Here is a 19,849-nt window from a genome sequence, read left to right as displayed (position 1 = left end):
AACAGCACACAAATGGCTATGTTGGCTTTCTTCTTCATGGGGTGAAAATTAATTTGGGGTCCTCAAATCCTCACCAGGAAGAAAATAATGTTTAAATAAAGTGTATGGCCTGAGCTCTCCAGCAGTTCCCAAATTTTGCTGGTATTGACGGCAATTAGATGAACCCTCTGGAAACAGGGTTCTGGGCCCCTGAGGAGGAAGCTGTGTGTGCTTTCAGCCTCACTAAATCCCAGGCAAGAATGAATTTTTTGGAGGTGCAGATGTTGGCATTATTTAGCTGATATTTTACAGATGCTGTTGTATAGTTCTGATACATTTCTTCATGAATTCAGTATCATTTCGTATTTTTTACTGAACTCCAGAGAACAGACAGAAAGATTATTTGGGTTGGAAAGTTTTCAGGGTATGGAAGCAAATGATACCCAGACCAACTGTGGTATCACTATAATAATATATATAATTATAATAATTTCCACCTTGAGAATTAGGAGCTGCATAAAACAGCAGCATAAAATTGGTGTTTAGAATAGAAACTTGGCACCAAGCTCTTTCTGCAGCTGCTGCAAAACTGCACACAAATCTCTCCACAGGACTAGCGCTATTGTTTTTAACGGATTACATTTTATTAGATTTTTGAAGAGCGTTCACATCATAAAATGCATGCAGGAAGTACTGTGTATGTAAAACACAGCCACATTAATTATGAAAGCTAGTAAATGAATCATACATTACTGCAAATATATTATGCATTGCTAACATCTCTTTGCCATGGCATGTTTGCATGATAGAAATAGAAACTAGAAAGGAAAGTTGGTAAAAAAAAATTGAGAGAAAAATAACATCAGTTGAGGAGGCAAAAAGAAAGAGGAAAAACACTGAGGGAAGATGTGATACCAGCATGACCTTATTTTTAGATGAAGTCAAACTAATGGCCCTTGTGATATTTGAGTACCTGGGCACTGCAAACCCTTGAGTCGGGGAACTCACAGGGTGATTTCTCTGACAAAGATATGTGTGATTTTGATAAGAGGCCTTTGATAATATGGCCTTTCTCATACAGCATTGCTAGGGCTTGTGGATTTCTCTCTATCTTTCACAAAATGATGTGCCTGGTTACAGATTTTAGCAAAGAGCTGGTGGTGTATTGTATATGAGGAGTGAACTGGCTTTTTAAGATGATGACTTATTTCCTGCCGAATTTGCTTTAAGAAACCACTTCAGTTCTGTGCAAAAGACTTCATGTTGCTTTGATTTATTACCCAGGATATAAATGGGGAGCTGTCTGGTTATAGAGGAATTCAGAGCAAAATTAAATTTTTCTCCTATAGGAATAACACAACTATTCCATGCAGCCAAAACACATTATCTTGTCTGTAAAACTCTCACTGTACGTTCGGATATATTAGATGGGGAGGAGATGCACACCATGAGTCTGCCGAGGTAATATACACTCAGCTCAACTTGCAGCCAAATCACGATGTGATGTGAGGCTGTTGATACATCTTAAAAACTGCAGAGCAGACTCCTCAAATATGGTGAAACACAAACCCTGTGGCAGCCCTGAGCTCGGTCTCTCTCCGCTCGCTGGGGATCGTGCCGACGCGGAGCCGGGCAGGCAGCGAAGGCAGCTGCCCGCAGAGCTAACCCTGGCCAGCCCGGCTTTGCTTTTGGCAGCTTTCTCTCCTAAGTAAAAGGTATTTTACGAGTTGGTTATCCCGTTGTTTGCATTCCTCCTGAGCCTGCCGGGGTGTGTCTGTCTGCTGGAGCGGGGCAGGGGCTGCAGGAATCGCGTCTGTGCTCCCGTGAGCAGCGCTGCCGGCCTTCCTCCTCCCGCGGCTTCCGAGGGCCCCTTCTCTCGTCCGCCTTGCACTGCTCTTGGCACCCAACTGGTGCCATCTGTCCTCAGTGTCTCTGTCTCTTCTCTGTCTTGGTGTCTCATCTCTCTTCAAGGCTCCAGTGCAAACTGCAAGAGAAACAGAACATTCAGTCAGTACGGAGTTAAAACCGTACCAGGCTCTGCCCAGGCAGCCAGGGTCGAATCTCACAATGCAATCCCCAAAACAACTTTCACTCAATATTAAGACTTTTATTACAGGCTCAATCTGGCATGTACACGTTTTACTGAAAGGGCTGCTCCACCCTCTGCTCTGCACTCGCTGTGGTTCCACGGCATTGCAGGGACAGAGAGAGGCTGGGGCTTGACTGCTGAAGGCCCAGAGGAGGGCAGCGGAGCTGGTGAAGGGTCTGGAGTACAGGTCTGGTGAGAAGCAGCTGAGGGAGCTGGGTATGTTCAACCTGGGCAAAAAGAGGCTCAGCAGGGACCTTATTCTCTAGAACTACCTGACAGGAGGCTGTAGCTGGATGGGGGTCGATCTCTTCTCCCAGGTATCAAGTGACAGGATGAGAGGAAATGCCTCAAGTTGTGCCAGAAGAGTTTTAGGTATTAGGAAAAATTTCTTCACTGCAAGAGTTCTCAACCCCTATCATAGGCTGCCTATAGCAGTGGTGGAGTCACCATTCCTGGAGGTATTTAAAAGACCTAGATGTGGCACTTGGAGACGTGGTTTAGTGGTGGACTTGGCAGTGCTGGGTTAACTGCTGAATTTGATGATTTTAGGGAGATTTTTCAACCTAAATAATTCTATGGTTCTGTTAAACCTGAAGTCTTTCACTTTTGTCATATATTGAAAGGAATTTCCGTTAAACAACTCATGTTAACAAACCCCATGGAGAAGTCGGATGATTTTTACTAGAGAAAAATCTTTGAAAGAAGGAAACTTGAAAAAGGGAGTTTGAGATGAGCTAAACCCAAGGAAAAGGAACGCCAAGAGCAGACACAAGGTCAGGCACTTGCTGCTGGTGACCTTTCCGATAATTGCTCTGCTCAATAACCTGTTTCACATAGCCCAGTGACCAGGACTGTTCTGGCACCTCAGATACACAAATAGTTCAGAGAAATACTCAGGGTTTGATGTCCGTTCTAATTGCCCTCCAAGTCTGAATACCCGAAAAGCTGCACATTCATTTTGGGGTTAGACCTTACATTGCATCTCTGAGATGCAATAAAAGAAAAACATTGGCTGGAAGGGACCTCTGGAGGTCTTGAGTTCAGCCCCCACCAAAGACAGGGCTAATGTCAAGGTCAAATCATAATAAGCTTTTTACAGTTCAAAATCTGGAATAGCCATGAAGGAATTGCATTGATCTACCTCTCCCCAGGTCACTTTGGTGAGATCTTCAACATCAAATTCTCTCTTTGTCGTACTTTTGGCTGGCTAAACTGTTTTAGGAAAGTCTCAGAGACTGTACTGAGCACAGAATTAGATTTTCTAAGCCAGTAAAGTTTTTTCTGCCACAAGTAAATTCACCATCCATTCTTAAAACCTCAAACACTGACCTAAGAGGCTGTCCTGGAGAAGGACATGAGCCACTGTGTTTAAATGGTTTGGACTGGGAATGGGCCAGATTGTACTAAAATCCACCTCCACTGATCCCAGTGTGTTTTGGACCAAGACCTGAAGCAGGGGACAAAACCAATGGTATGTTTTGTACTTGAAGCATGCTACCTCTTTGTGCCAAGCTGTCACACAGCCTCTGGCAGGCATAAGGACATGGCTAGGGACCCTGCCCACCTTCCTTCTGAGAAATAAAAGGAGAAAGAAGTGGAAATAAAAATCTAGGAACATGGCAAACACATCAGGCAAATCAAAACCCTGGGGATTAGTTAATTCCATTTGACAAACCCCTTCCTCCTTGTCTGTATCCAGCTCTTCCCCCAAATCTCTCAGTGTCTTCCATGCCAGAGAACAGCTGCAATGCCAAAGCTTCAAATGTAAGGACTTAGGACCAGTGTGGGAAGCTCAGTGGAGCAATTCTGGGACCTGAGGGACTCTGCAGAACATCCCTCTTCCTCAGGATGTAAATCTGTCTTGCTTACCATGGTCAGCTAGAGAAATCCACCTGTCAGGGGACTGTTTCAGTGACATTTAACACCATTTGGCTCATGTTAAGTTAGTAACATTGCAAGGAAAAATTCTGGGATGTTGGTTGCAGGAACCAGGTGGTGGTTGGCACATCATGCATCAGCAAGGCAGGGGTATGGACTGGCACTGGCCTCCATCCCTCCTTGCCCTGTGAGGCTCTGGCGCAGAACCACAGCTCTGCTACCTTCTGTCTTGTATTTCCACCACCTTAGAGCCAGTAAGAAAAATAAAGCCTTTAGATGATTTCCACTAGCTCCAGGCAGTCTAGAACCTTTGCCAAAGAATTACATAGAGGCAGTATCAAAAAACAGGGTTTTCTCTGAAGTCTTTTAGACACAGAGGTTGCAACCAACACCCTTCCTGTCAGGCAGGGAAACCAACCTACCATCAGGACCCCATTTTGCGACTTACAGAGCCTGTCAGGAAAGATCGATAGTTGGCATGGTAACAAGCTCATTCCCCAAGAATAGAACTCCTTTTTATTAAATTTGGCTGGCTATTGATCAGTTCCTGATCCACGTGTCAAAACATGACAAGCACTTAATGACTCACAGATTTTTATTGAGGCAAATAAAAAAATAATAATATCATGAGGCAGCTGGGGGCTGCTGCCTGCTTTGGAGGGCAGCCTGTCAGCTGCGATCAGATGTGGGCACAGCGCAGGTTGCAGGGATGGAAAACAAGCACAAATGTAACCTACTCCTACAGCAATTTTAAAACCTGTTTTGCCCTGCCATGGAGGTCTCTTAGAGCAGCATCCCCACCAAGCAGCTTTGTGCTGTGTTGGATTTTATCACTCCTCCCCACTCTCTCTCTGTGTCTTGCTACTCTCTGTTAACAGTGAGGCTGTGCAGTCCCTCCCCACAGCTCCCAACCCTCCAAACCCAGTGGTTTCCCAAAGGTTCCTCTTTGGACCTTGAAAATTTTCCTTCCCCAGTGGGCTCCCGGTTCCCAACACACCTGCAGCCTGCAGGCAGCACAGCTGTGTCACACTGCAATGAGGCGATTGATGCAGTCAGCCCATGCAGATTTCCTGGTAGCTGCTCTAAAGTTTGAGCTAAACTTATTTACTTTGGTCCTCCCAAGCACGGCTGTTTCCTCTGCACCCCTAAGCACATGACCACAGCCCGAGCAGCAGCTTGGGCAGTCCTCACAGCAGCCTGACATCCTGGGGGTCCACACACCTCCCTTTTGCCATTCCAGAGGACAGGTAGCTCTGATGTGGCAGAGTATAAACCCCTCAGCCTTCCCACTGGAGGGATACAGTCCCTCAGCAAGAGGATTCGCCTGTTCAAATTGCTTTAATGTGCATTTACATGAGAGATAATAACAGCTCCAAAGGCTTCTTCCAGACTATTAAATAATACTCACTTAACAGAGTGTCTGAATTCATGCTGAAATGACAGACTATAATACTCCAGTCATATCTATCCCACACACACAGCTGACTATAGAGGCTTAGAAAAACTGCAAGACGTATTTATTTGCATGATATGGTCTATGATAGCTAGTTTTTTCAGGTCATCTGCTGTGACTGGTCTGATACAGAGAAGTTGCTGCAAGAGGTCTTTATCTTTCCCTCTATCAGATATTTTAAGGTGAGAAAAAAAATGCTTTTATTCCCAAGCCCTCCTTCACTGTGTGCATGGCACTGACACAGTGATGTGTGGCAAACCCTGATGTGGGTGCTGGTGCATCCTGATAATGTCTGTCTCCTCTCCAAGCATGACAGTTCTGCTCTGCACCAGCAAAGCTGGACACAGGTAAGTCCTCCTGGAACCACTGAGCTCAAGACAGAGCAGCTTGTGAGGCATCTTAAAACCTTCAGAAGATTAAGCATCATACAGCAGTATCACCATGCATCCTCTGCAGCCAGCAAAACTCATCCTGCTTTACAGGTGGGATGCAGAGCCCAGTTTACCTGCTTGCAGCCACACCAGTGATCCTGCAGCATGGACAGATCTCCACATTCCTGACACTCAAGGATGTGCACAACCGTACCAGTATACACACTGCGGTTTGCATTGCTCTCACCCCCATTCCTGTAGGACCATCACCGTGCATCGTCTGGGTCTGCTGACACTGCCACAGCACCCACCTGAAAGGTCACAAGAAGACAGGTCAGGCAGCAGTGGTTGTTTTTTCTCAGGCTTTCGAGAGAAAACAATGCCTAGAGAGCAGAGCAGCCCCCTCTCCACATGCTGGCTGGGGATGACAGAGTGCCCCAGGTCTGCAAAGTCACTGACATTCCCCGCCTCAGAACAAAGGATGAACTTTGTCATCACATTACTCATGCTTTTTCAAGATGCTCAAAGAACAGGAAGAAATCAGGTTAAATCAGTAAGTAAGTGGACAAGAGAAATTCTCTTTGTCATCACCTTCCTCCAAGGGCAATTTTGTAGGAGAAAGAAGAGTCCTGCCTTGCCCATATGAAATCTTAGAAAATCCTGACAGCAATTCCACTGAAAGAACATCATGTTCCCGTTTTTTCTCTATTTTAGTCTGTGCTCCCAGTCCTGTGTGTTGCCCTCCTGTGAACATTTAACCCAGAGGAAGTTACCTAAGCAGCCTGAACACCTGAATGTACCTGAAGACAAATATTGCCAGAGGGTATCTGGAGATACAGCAACCCCATCATGTCATTTAGCTGCTCCTGAAATCTGCCTGTGTAAGACTGGACTGGAGTCAGGCAGTGGAGCAGTGGGCATGATTTGCCTTGAGATTGAGCAGCTGAGCTTCAAGTAGAGCCTGGCAGCAGCATGAGCTTCACAAACCACGGGTGGCTTGTCCCCACACAGGCCCCACATGCCCTGTGCCAACTCCTGCCCAGCTGCAGAGGAAAATTCAGCCCAAACAGCTAACTGATCCTCAGGTAGAGAGCTGCAGCAAAACCCTGTTTCCCATTGACCACTTTTATCAAAGATGTTCAAAATTACGTCAGTAATGTTGGGACCTTCTGCTTAGAAATTAACATCTGATTATTCCAGCAGCCAGTAAAAATTCTGAAGGAAAGCTGTGGTGTATATTTGTGGGAATCTGCCATTTGCCACTTTGATCTGCTTTTGATGGATTTTAAAAGGCCTCTGCTCTCGATGCTGGTGGGAAGCACGACCGTGCCCACCGGCTCTCCTGGCAGCTCCGCTGGGCACTGCGAGGGGCTGGGAAGACTCCATAAATCCACCACAGAGTGTCCTCCAAACTCTCCAGGGTGGGCAAATGCAGTGACGGGAGAGCAGAGAGGAGAGACTTAACAGCCTGATCTTGTGCTAGGGTTTAATTTAAGTTAGAAATAACATCTCTTTCTCATCTAGATCATATTAGGATTTTGAAAGGGCAGTCACGCAACATCCCCTGGCAGTTACGGCAGAACCCTGCTCAGAAATGAATGGAACTTGTGGAAGCATTCAGGACCGAACAATTGGATTTATAATTAGGCCTAAAAAGGGAAGAACACTGAATAAAAGCAGCACAGCCAATTTTAGAAGAAAAGGAAGTTCTGGATGGAATTCATTGGGGTAGAGCACTGAAGTGGAAATGGAAAGTGTTCAAAGATAAATGAGTTTAGGCCTAAGAGTTTGCTTGACATCTAGAAAATGTACTAGGAACACAGTGTCAAGAAAAGCTAACGTGAATAACAAAGAAACACAAGAAGTGAGAGAAGAGAGGAAAGAGCCATAAAACTTTGGGACAACAAAGAGTTGCAATTATAGAGGGAAATGTAATGAAGTGTAAAAAATCATAATGAAAGCAAAGATAGAGAATGAAAGGATGATTGCATATTTGCTTAATGCACATCGGAGAAGTGTCAAAGACATGGGGAACAAGAGGTCACTAAATGAGAAAATAAAGCCTCTGGAGGAAAGGCACTGAATTTATTGCTTTAAATACAGACCACTTGAAGGCCAATGACAGAGGCAAGTGGCAGAAACATTTTCCTAAGGGAGAGAAAAAATTTCCAAAGGAAATGGAGATTTTTTTTTTCTTAGACAACTGATCCAGCAATGCAGTCTGACCCAAGGCAAAACACTGGGATCTAACAAGGGCTCAGAAATAGAGGGAAAACTTAGTCTAAACAGCCCCCAAGTTAATATTTTCTTAACAACACCCTTTACTGGCACCAGGAGTCCTGTCTCTGATTCAGTTTTTGCAGGTCATCTGCATCAAGAGGGGGATCTGGTCTCAGCCCTGATGGGGGTCCCCTCCTTTATGGGATTTTTCTAATAGGATGAAATTGGTGCCCCAAAACCCTGCCACATCCCACTATATCATTCCCTAGTAATATTACAGCAAGGGAGCTGCACACAACAGGTTAATGCTGTGGCCCACGAAATCTTTTTACCAGGTCTCAGTCAGCAGTACAAAGTGCGATGAAAGCCATCCCAGGTTCTCCTGTGGGGGTGTCACATGGGCTTCACTGCCTCCAGCACCTCTGTGGTTACTTAAAGGAAAACCCGGAGTTTCTTAGCTATGGGGAAAACTGAGCTCTGCTCCTGAATGAAATACAGACAGTTACCCACCAATATATCCCTTTCCCAGCACAAGATGCAGCTGTGGCTCTGCATTTACAGATCTGTGGCTGTTTTTTAAGTCCAGCAGAAGAAAAACGCTCTTTCTATAGAACAGTGTCCCCAACAGGGTTTGACACTGAAACAGGGTTTCAATACTCTTTTCTGCCCTAAAATGAGGAATAGCCATGAGCTGGGGATCCCGCTTTGTCGGGGCTGCTGGGAGAATGCAGCACCAAGGAATGGGACCAGCAGCCTGTAGGCAACTTCCCAAACCCGTGGTGTGGGGAAGGAATCAGCAGTTAATGGAGAACATGGCTTAGATGACTCCATCACAAGCACCTAAGAGAAGCACTGGAGGAGACACAACGAATGGTCCTCACCTCATCCATATGTGCCAGTGCTGTCTATATGTCCCACCCATGTGGGTGCTTTTTCATCCCAGGTGAGGGATTGGGATCCCCAAGGAAGCAGAAGGTACTCCTGGGCTAGCCCAAACCATCCCTCTTCTTTGGGACCTCCAGGGCTCAGTGACCTCAGAAATGGGGCTGAGAAGGAGCTCACAGCCCACAGCAGCCCGGGACACCCATGGAAGAAGCAAATAAAAGGAGTGGAACAAGGCTGCCAAGCGCATTTTCCCCTCAAAAACCCTATGAACAGCAGAGTGACATCCTGGGAACAGGATCCTACTGGTGCATTTATCAACCAAGCGATATCTAGACAATTAGTAGTTTTCTTTAATTTAGGACTGATTTTTTCCCACCAGTTTAAATTAAAGCCCCCAACAGGATAATTTCCTCATAACCGTAATTTTGTTACAAGCTTTTCATTAATCCAATCACAACTTCTATGATATTATTTGGCAGCTGATTGAGACTACAGGAACCACAGGGGTTCACACACATTGTCTCATTTCTAATAATAAAAAAAAAAAAGTAAAATGAGTCCAATTAAAAATTCTTTTAGTACTGTCTAATATGTGAAACTCCCCAAAGTCAGGACTGAAAAATCATCATTCCAGCCACGCAGCCCATCTGTGGGTGACAGCAGAAGCTACACGCTAATGTCAGCCATCCGTAGGTGTCTGCCTGTCTGTTTAGCTGTCTGTAGCAATAATATATTTAAACAAAATTGCCAGGGTGGAAATATTCATGTTTGGAAATATTTGTCTATGGCTTTGGGAAATTTTCTCTGGAGTATTTTGGTTTGATCTCAAGGCTCTCTCAGCTCCCTGAAGTCTTACTCAAAGCATCCCAGGCCATGATGCAAATATTCAGCACACAGCAATTCCCTGCAAATCTCATATTCATAGCAAGAAATGGAAAAGAGAGAAATCCAGTGGCGGAAAGGTCTTGTGGCAGTAATAACATACACAGTGTTGTCAGGTGGGGAAGCTTCACTGCAGAGATGTGCTAATTTGGAGGAAAAAAAAGAATAGAAAGCAGTGGGGATTTTAAAGTGAATTCAAGTCTTAAAAATTGCACTTTCTTCAAATCACACACAATCACTCCTGACAGAAATTTTTCAGGCACATTGAAGTGCAGAAGGGAGGTGACAGAAATCCCTTGAAATAAACACAACAAAGAAGTCAAAAGAGAAAATCAAAATTAATCTAGGCTGTATAATAGAAATATTAAAGCCAAGGGGATCTGTTTCCTTCTTCTCTATGAGCAAGAGCGCCCAGGCGTGGAGGGGCAGCTTCAGCATCAGGGGAAGGAAGATGCCCTCTCCCCTCTGTATGCAAAGCTGTGGCTCACCAGAAGCCACACCATGGCCTGGACCAAATTCCAAGATCAGTAACAATGGCCCGTATCTTGTGTTTTGGTCAGGCAAGGCCCGCCTGGAGGTGCTGGAACCAGCAGAGGTGCAGGCAGGGGAGGGCAAGAGCAAGTGGGGGCATGGTGGAAGGGGATTGCTAAGGAGACACAACAGAAAGGAAAGGTTTTTCCCCCCTAGCAAACAATATGCAATGGCAAAGGGAGTGGGACAGGCACCAAAACACTCCTGAAATTGGGCCAAACATGGCAGATGTTTCTGGAGATTAAAAAAAAAAAAAAAAAAAAAAAAAAAAAGAGGGTGTATGTTAATAAAAGAGATATTCTGTATGGACATTTCAAAGACAAAACGCTCCCACTTCCCACTTCAAGGCTGCATTTGCATTTCAAATTGACATCAGCACAAGTGAGAAAAAGAAAAAGGTTTAGAAGAACTGAGAGATGAACCCCAATGCTTGGTTTGTCCTGGGTGAAACCCACTTGAGTTTGCCAGACAACCTTTGAGCAGGTCAGTCCAAGCTGCCCATCAGTGGGCCATGCCCCATGCAAGACCCCAGAGAAAAAAACCCTAATTTTCAAGTTATTCCCACACCAGGATGCTGAGAGGAGGAATGGGGCTGTGGTTTTCCCTTCCTCTGCACACAATTCCCCTTTATTGAAAGAAGCTGGCATTTGCACCCTTCCCTCACCAGCAAACCCCTCGATTCCTAATTAAGCTCTCATTAAGAACTATACCTGCAGTGGCTGGATGCCAGCACAGTGTAACTGGCAGGAGCTTTTAATCCTTCCCCAGCTTCACCCCATAGGCAGGAAACATAACTGAGCAACGCCAGAATTTCTATTCTGCGAAATAATGAAACATTTTGAAACACGCTTCCCATCCAACTCAGGGATAAGTCAAGATCCAGAAATTACTCCAAACACGAACAAGAAAATTTCTCTCAGAGCTGCCCAACTGCTTCCACACAGGAGACCTAGAGTGTAAAGAGCTGGTGAAACAGGAGCCTGTGAGGATTCCCACCTGTTTTCATTTTCCACATTTTCCTGTTCACACTCTCAGGGTACTGAATCTGACTCCGCTAAACATCCTGTCTGACAAATCTGACTTTTTCCAATGAAAACCAATTCAGCCAGGAAAAGTGGAAGGTGAGCTGCGAGCTGTGAGGTACAGCCATGCTCTCCCTGCTCCCCCACTTCTGCAGGCCATGCTCAAGCACGATGGGACAATCCAAATCCCATCCCAGCTGAGCACAGGGCAGCTTTCATACCCAAGGATGTCTGCACAGACAGTGAGTAAGTGGTAGTGCTCTTTCATGCCCCACTGTGCCAAGCTGATAGGCTCAGGAATTATGGCTTTTCTACCTCAACAACACGTTTTTCTGGGATCTTTGTTTCTACTGCAGGTTAAACACATCAAGGCTTCCTTGCTCAGAAGAGAATGTGGAGCAACTTCTGCCTTGAGAGAGGGTCAGGAGGGGTTACCTTCATACAGCAGCATTGCTCCTCTTCCCTGCTACCCCAGTGATCCAAGCAGATCTTTCCTTTTGTTGTTGCAGTTTTTCCTTTTGTGTCCTCAACTAAAAGGAATTAACTTCTACTGAGAGCAGCCAATGAGGCACACATCAATAATTAGGGGTTCAGAGGCTTCATGCTACTGTTTCCCTACATCTCTGCCAACAAGGATAAAAAGTGCCCAAGAAGTGCTGACTTTCCTGCCATGCAGGGGAGGAACCAAGCCCCATATCCAAGGAAAGGAGTATGATGGTAGAGGTAAGGGGCAAGCAACCAGGCACCTAGACCTGAATATTTGGGGTGCATCTGATTTTTGGGTTGTGGGGTGCCACTGTGTGCAAGGATAGCCTAAAACCTGGGAGAATTTCATCCCAGCCCAAAACCAGGACAGCCACAGTGAAGTGCACGGGACTGTGCAGTTTTGCTGGATCAGGACCTGGGTGCAGGGAAGAGGCAGCAGAACTGGAAATGCAGGGTCAGAGCAGTTCAGCCCCATTTTCAGAGGGGCTCCAGTCCTAGTCCTTGTTGAAATTAGTCTTTGCATGGATACTTATAAATAAATCCAGGACACTGCTTGCGTAACAATAACATTTTGCAGTATCTGGCATTTGCCGCTAGTTGAAGGCTAAGCAAACCATGCTTCAGTGGAGCATAAAATTGCTTTTCCTTTGGAACAAGCAGGGCATTGTAGTAATAGGCAAAACTGTACATTGTGTTAACGGCTGTATTTTCACATTATTGATTTACATTGTGTAATGCCATGCAAGACCTGCTTTCGATGATATGTGCATCTGTCATATCACAGTAACTGCAAAGGGCTGGGTGCTGCTTGGAAAATGAAGCGCTGGGGATCCCGGGGCAGATTCACATCCATGTGCCCATCATGCGGAGGTGATGATTAGGGGGATGTTCTGGTAATGAGCAGATCCCAAGTGTGCACTATGTAAATCAAGGCTGCCCGGGTCAGCTTCCACTTACTGTGCACATCCAACTTTTTCAGCCTGCTTACTCTTCTGACAAGGAGAGTGTATGGAAATGCTTCCCCTCGGCAGGTCCCCTCAGCTGTATGTGTTTCAAGGTATCCAAGACAGATGGGCTGCATTTTTTTTCCCTCTCTCCTTTCCGACTATTTCCTGACAGATCTTCGCAGCCCCAGCATGGGGATGCCTACAGGGGTCACCAGCAGAGCAGTATGAGAGAGAGCCACCAAAGATGAAGCAGGGAGGGTTGTCACAGGAAATGTAATCACTAAACACACCTTAAAATAAGAGAATTAATAATCTGTGGATAGAGTGTTTTGAATTTAAGGGAGTTCACTTCAAAAATGCAATAGTGAAGTGCTGATATCAGTCCGAAGCATTTTTAAAAACACTATGTAGTCACTGCAAAGCTTTGTTTTACATTACCTGGCCTGGTGGTAAATTAGGTAAGCTTCCATTAATCTATCGTATCTGACTTCATTGCTTACACTGGCTCCAAGAACTGTATATTATAACAAGAAATATTAAAATAATATTTTTCTTCCTTTTTCTTTGGTTATTTAAAAATGGATTGTCTTATTGCTCAAAGAGGAGAGACAATTCCAGATCCAGCTTGCCAGATCAAGAACTGGTTCCAATTCTTTCCTCAGCTACTGATTTGCTGGCTTCAGGCAAGTCATGTAGTCTCCTCATGCATGATCCCCTCCTAGCTGTAAAAAGACTCAGCCTTCCAGAGCTTGCTGAAGCCCACAGAACCCCAGAACAGACAGACTGCCCTAAAATCAAACATGACTTAAATATTTATCTAGTGTGTATCAGATTTAGCAATAAGAGGGTGGTTTTTTTGTGTGTCAGATGGTAGTGACAATTTGGAATATTGAAATATTCATCTAAGAATCAGCTCTTTCCAGATGGAGAGCCATAGACATGCCCAAGGAGAGGAACTTGGGGTGCTCTGACATTGCCAGCACCTTGACCTTCCATCCCCACAGTGATGTGTTATGGCTTTAGACACCATCATGAGCCAGCAGGGTTGGATCCAAAATGCAGGGGAGAAGAGCAGTGACCCAACACACACTGGCCATGCAGAGACTACAGGAAAGATGTTTCACTTCCATTGAGTGTGTGCAGGGATCTCTGTGCTGTGATGGATATGTTGACGTTTTCTGGTTGCCCTCCTCAGGCCTGAAGCAGCTCAGCTCTGTCCTTTTGCCAGCACCTCACAGGGCAGATGTAATTCCAGAAAATTGCTTTTGACCCCAGCTACCTATGGCATCACAGAGACATTTTTAAAGCTCAGGCTGCAGCGCTTCCTGTCTCCTGCCTGTCCCTGCCTCAACGTATTCGTATCCACCATGTGCTTGTCACATTACTGAAATGGAAAACCAGACTTAAATGAGAGCTCTGCTTTTCAGTTCACCTGGAAACTGGCTGCTTTTCTTTCCTTACATACTTATTTTCTTTTCTATCTCCTAGTCTTAATCTATTCTCTTTGTTTCAATTGAAAAAGTGGAGCACATTTTACCTAATTCTTATTTCACACAATCCAAGATAAAATCAAAGATATAGCATAATCTTAGTTATTACTACCATGAACTGAAAGAAAATCTAAGCTAAGGAAAGTTTTCACTCTTTTATCATTGATTTTTTTTTTTTACTATTTACTCTGGTGCATTTGCATTGATTGCTTTTGAGGCTGCTCTATTCTCCAGATCTGCAAGTCACTAATGATCAAGACTTTAACACTGCATGTTGTTTAAAATGTTAGTTGTGTCACCAACAGCTCGCAGAAGCAGTGCAACTCTGGACTTGGGTCTCAGGAGGTAAAAGTCTTTTCAAATTGTCTTTAAATACTTGGATAAATCCCGTTAGCTTTCTCCACACCATCAAAGCATTTGGATAGCATAAAGCAACTGAATACATAAAAATGTATCTAAACACCTTGTAAATCCCGACACAGAGATGTTGCCAATGCTACTTTTAAACCTAGGAAAACATTTCACCAATTACTGATACAATACAGCTAAATTTCACTGCCAGCACATCATTTTGATAATGGCTATGGAAATTATCCATTCAATAGCTATTCAGAAATAACTTAGAAAGATTGGTTTTCAGATTCTTCTGAGAATCCTAGAATAATCCCCTATAATCACCGTGGTGAGAATCCACCAACATTTTTCCCTTTGAAAAAGGCTGGGGCAAGAGCGTTGGTGGTCTCTGCCCATCCTCCGACAGATGTGTTCAAACAAAATTTCTGAAGTCACCAGCACTTTGCTGGCAGAGCACTGGGGATTTCATACTCTTACATGACTCAGTCAAGAAAGTCTGTCAGCACAGGAAAAGGCTTTAGCTCTCCTCCATCAGCTTGGCTTCTCAGGTGCACCTCAGCAACCCATCAAAATAAATTTTCTTCCTTTCTCACAAGGCAAAGTTGCCTAATTTTCTATCCAGAGTATGGAAGAAACAAAACAACAAAATAAAGTACCTAAAATAAGCAATAACTACACTTTGCACTTCCCTGCTGCTCTGTGACAGCTGCTAAATGTGAACCAGGAGTATTTTAGATTGTTTCAATTTTATGATCTTTCTTGCTACTTGGTATAAGGCTGAATGGATTTGCTCTTTCTTCTTTAGAGAAAGACACTGTTTTCTGATTTCTTGTACTGATTTCATAGATGTAAAATTTGGTCTGACTAGAGGAGGTGAAGCAGAATGATGAGGTGAAGAGAGGGATGAAGCAGATTGTTGGATGAGAAATGTTTTCCTTCTCCAAAGTGGTAGATACCAGACATGAGCATAACAAAAAGAAATGCCAACATGTCCAAAGGTTTCCTTTACCCTTCAGTAAAACAGTTTTTCCTCCTGTATGAATTTCTGCGGCCCAGGTACCACAGAGTCCTTAGCCCAAGGAGAACGGAATTTCTCTGTATTTGCATACAAAGCTCTCTGGGGATCCCCTGCCCTTGTGCCCTCCTTGTCACTCCACAGCAGAGGTGTTCTAGCTCCCCTGCCACCCCAATCACAGTGGCTGTCCCCAAAAAGAGACACAACCCGCCCATCTAAAGCGAAGGGAGGCTACTGGCCATCAGTGCCTTTCCCCCATCCCAGGACCAGGCTGCTTATTTCCATGGGTAAGGGGGTTAATTGGGGGCTTATTTCCATGCAAGGGGTTAATTGGGGGCATAACAGCCTACCCTGGGAAGCTCAATTAAAGACCACAGACCCAGCTTTCATCCCACAGGTGAGGACTACAGACACACGCCCAGACTATTGGAATCCCTGGTCTTTGTGGCAGTTCATAGGGGTAAAGAGTTAAACCAGCAAAACACTAGTGTGAAAAAACCTTTCTAACAGCTGCACACGAGTCAGTTTTCATTCACAAGCAAATTCAGCCAAAAGGGCACAGGCACAAGCATCCACCCCAACAGCCCTGTGCTGGCCACCATAAAATCTCCACAATCAGGAAGAACAAAGCAGCATGACTTGTTTCATAAGCAAAACCATTTCCAAGTGGCTTGGAGAGAGAATCACACACCAAACCTGCTCACAATAACACACTGAATCCCTAATGATACAGGGAGAGGCTGATGGCAGCTCAGGACTGTCACAGGGTGTCACTGGACAAGCCAAGTCTGCCTGCACATCACTCAAAGCCAAGATAGGGGCTAATGTGGGTGTATGTGCTATTTGCTCTGTGGCAATGGGATCAGGAATGTTTTGGGGAGTGGAGAAGGCACATAGACCCAGACAGAGCTGAGAGAGGTGGCAGTACTGAGACCTGAGATGGAGGGGCTGCGTCCTTCTCTCCATCTGTTGGGCTGAGCCTTCAGCTGTGAGAGAAGCTGGATGTGAAGAATATAAAAATCCCCCAAACCTTAGGGCTTTCCTTGCACAGGAGGGAGCATGGACTTCAGCAGCAGAACCTGAAAATCCTGGGCAACATTTCCAAGCTGTGCTCCCAGCTAGGCCGAAGGGAATGGGGCAGCCAAGGAGACCCACCAGCCCCAACACTTGAGTAACCCTTTAAACAGGCTAGGCAGCACTCAGGGCAGCCTTGCTGCAGGGCTTTTTTATATCAGCTTTACCTTCCAGACAAGATTATTGACCTTTCCAGTGCAGTATTTAACAACCTCCATTCATCCCCACTTTCCCCTTCCCCTACACTTCATTCCCTTTGTTGCTCTGTAATAAGAGAGGCAACAGGACACATATTTCTGAAGAACAAAGCATTCTTGTCCTAATTATAGTTTCCTGCTATTTTCTTCACTTTTGCCATTTTATTAAAAACAATTAGCTGAGAAAAAACATCTTTTTTAATCTCTACACTATTGTTCTCATTTCTCTCTGAATCCAAGGAGGTCTTTTCAGAGGCTGTTTTATTCATAATTACATATGTTGGAACAACTGCTCAGAAAGTGAGCCCAGGAAGGATTCTGACAATACTTTCCTAGCAGGCTTGGTCCTGCTACCTCTGAAGCCTGTGATGCTAATGATTTAATAAAATGTATGTGAAACCAAGGGCTTATTTTCAACAGCTTGTGTAAATGATGGATGTAGCCATGCCAGGAGCGTTGGCCTAATGGATTGAGGAGGAGTTGGAATTGCAGCAAAATCAGGAGCCAAAGACTTTTGCTTGGCTGCCAGACTTGGCTCCCCTGACTCATTTGAGGCATCTGGCTGCAGGCAGGTATGACCATGAGGGTAACACAGCAAGGGATGATGATTTTCCAAGATGAAGATCACAGCTGCATCCATTTGTACTCTAAACCTGCAGGACGCTGTTACTGGTGTAAACTGGAGGAAGACTGGCCCCATGGTCTCATTTGGCCCCAATGCTCCAAGCCTGATTTAAGCACAGATCACTCCAGCTTGAAAGATGCCTTCTGGAGTTTTTGGCATATGTATAATTCTTATTCCAAAGCTTCCTCCCTCCACTTCTCTGTTTACCCTATGGGCTTTTATTTTAAAAAGTACAGTCAGACCATAGCAATTTTTTCATTTGAAAGAGATTTTTGAAATTTATTTTATTTTTTTACACTGTGAAAAAAACTTTAAAGTGTATCATATTCAATCAATTGGGTCTTCACTTTTTTTTTTTCAAACTTCCCCTCCACCACTTCTGTTAATTACCCACCATTTGAACAAGAGTCTTCTCCTGCCTTGATCTTGCCGTGAAATCATGATGCTATATTTGTCTTTCTAACATCAAAGTCATTTCCATGGTCACCAACTGTGATGTCATAAACACATTTTTAATGGCTTGTTTACAGCAGGGAACAAAAGGAGAGAAGAGATTATGGGTGGAAGGAAACTCTTATCGATACACAACAGTTTTAAGCACAACTGTGAGGCTGAAGCATGCAGAAAACTTGAAGCCAAAAAAAATCCTTGCTGAAATAGCTTCTCTTCTGTGGTTCATCCCAGAACAAACTTCCCTTTCTAAGCTACTAGTGAACAAGCAATCCCAGTGGATTACTATTATGTCAGTCAGCCTAGAGTTGTGCAAGTTACTTTCTAAGACTGGAAGGCAGCAAATTCATGCCCCAATCCATTTGGCTCACTGGGTAAATGAACACACAGACACGTCCCCAGCAACTCCTACAGATGTGCTTGGGCAGGGCACAGTGGGATGTGAACACTGTTGGCCCACAGTTGTACTTATCTCAGGGAACAGCAAGGATCAGAATGATCTCTCCCCAGGAGACATCTCAGATGGACCAGAAGGTCCCTTTTTAGCCAGTGATGGCTGTGAGATGCCATAGGTGGTCCTCCCTCTACATGGGGAGTCACCTCCCTCTACCACGAGCAGTCACCATCCAGGAGAAAGGTTTCTTACAGCAGAGAAGATGCCAGTTCCAGCTTGAACTTTTGGCCTAAGAATAGCATGAACCTTCAGGCTATGTGACCCCACAGACCATCCTAACTCCCTGAAGGGGCCCAAAGCACCCCACTTCTGTCTGGAAGTTCATTGGAGAGATCACTGGTTGATGATTTTGTGATAGCCCTTAGAGATCCCTGGCAGATGGAGATGGCTGTGGTCAGCCAAAGAAACCAGCACTGAGTACAGCTCTTTGGTGTAGGGGGGATGGACCAGGCTCTGCTCAGTGGTGCCAAGCAATAAGACAGGAGACAACAGGCAGAAACCGATGCACAGGAAGTTCCACTTGAACACGAGGAAGAACTTCTTTCTTCTGCAGTGACTGAGCACTGGAATAGATTGCCCAGGGAGGTTTGAAGTCTCCCTCAACAGAGAGATTCAATAACCATCCAGATGCAATCGTGTGCCATGTGCTCTGGGATGAGAGCAGGGAGATGAGCCACTGCGGTCCCTTTCAACCCGACCCATTCTGTGAAACAAAAAACTTGGCTGCCACCTTCTCAGGGGAAGTCAGGAATGGCCAAGAAAGGGCTGACACACTCCTGGATCAGCAGAGAACTGCAAAAGTCTCTGCTTGGAAAAGATTTTCCAAACTGGGGTTCCAGTTAGCTGCAGGGTGTCCCTGCTCTCCCGCCTGGACCATGGCCAATGATACCCCTTGGGTGAGCCAAGCTCTGAACAACCTGCCATCTGCCTCCACACCTAGCCTCTTCCAAGCTCAATCCTTGAGTAAAATTCATCCCAGAGCCTATAGGAGGAAAGATTGGGGGTCCTCAAAAGTGTGGAGCCAACCATGGCACTTGGCTCTCTTAGGGACATGGTGATAAGGCATCCCTGTACGTATGCTCAAGGAGATTATCTCCCTCCCCTGCCCTAAGAAAACACAAGAGCAAGAGGAAAAAACTCACTGACAATGAAATTCCTAAATCCTCATCCCATGAGAAGAATTAATGTAGCTCTTTCCCTGCACCAATCCCAGGAGCTTCCCAGTAGGAGATTCTATTGTGCATCACACGCTAGCAAGGGTACCCCTCTCAGTGAGCTCTTTTTCCAGAGCGAGCGCCGGCCCTGGCGTGCAGGAGCTGGGATTTCACACACCCTATTCATCACTGAGGTACGGAACAAGGGAACCACCATTTTGCTGCAGTCCCACAGCAGGGACAAAATGGTGGCATAGATGAAAACTGCCAGATCAAACACAATCCAGTTGGCT

At 45.1% G+C, this 19,849-nt stretch overlaps 1 long non-coding RNA gene across 1 annotated transcript in view; it reads right to left on the bottom strand.

Annotated features, from left to right (window-relative positions):
- Positions 1–661: 661 nt before the first annotated feature.
- The window catches only part of LOC138110279 (uncharacterized), a 60,234-nt gene continuing 41,046 nt past the window's right edge, over positions 662–19,849 (bottom strand). The window contains exon 4 of the long non-coding RNA XR_011150853.1: positions 662–1,963. This is a non-coding gene — a long non-coding RNA (uncharacterized lncRNA). The remainder of the gene's footprint in view (positions 1,964–19,849) is intronic.

The sequence above is a fragment of the Aphelocoma coerulescens genome, chromosome 4A, assembly GCF_041296385.1.
Source record: "Aphelocoma coerulescens isolate FSJ_1873_10779 chromosome 4A, UR_Acoe_1.0, whole genome shotgun sequence".
Taxonomy (NCBI): Eukaryota; Metazoa; Chordata; class Aves; order Passeriformes; family Corvidae; genus Aphelocoma; species Aphelocoma coerulescens.
The sequence above is the reverse complement of the archived record's forward strand: the minus strand, read 5'-3'. Positions and strand labels throughout refer to the sequence as shown.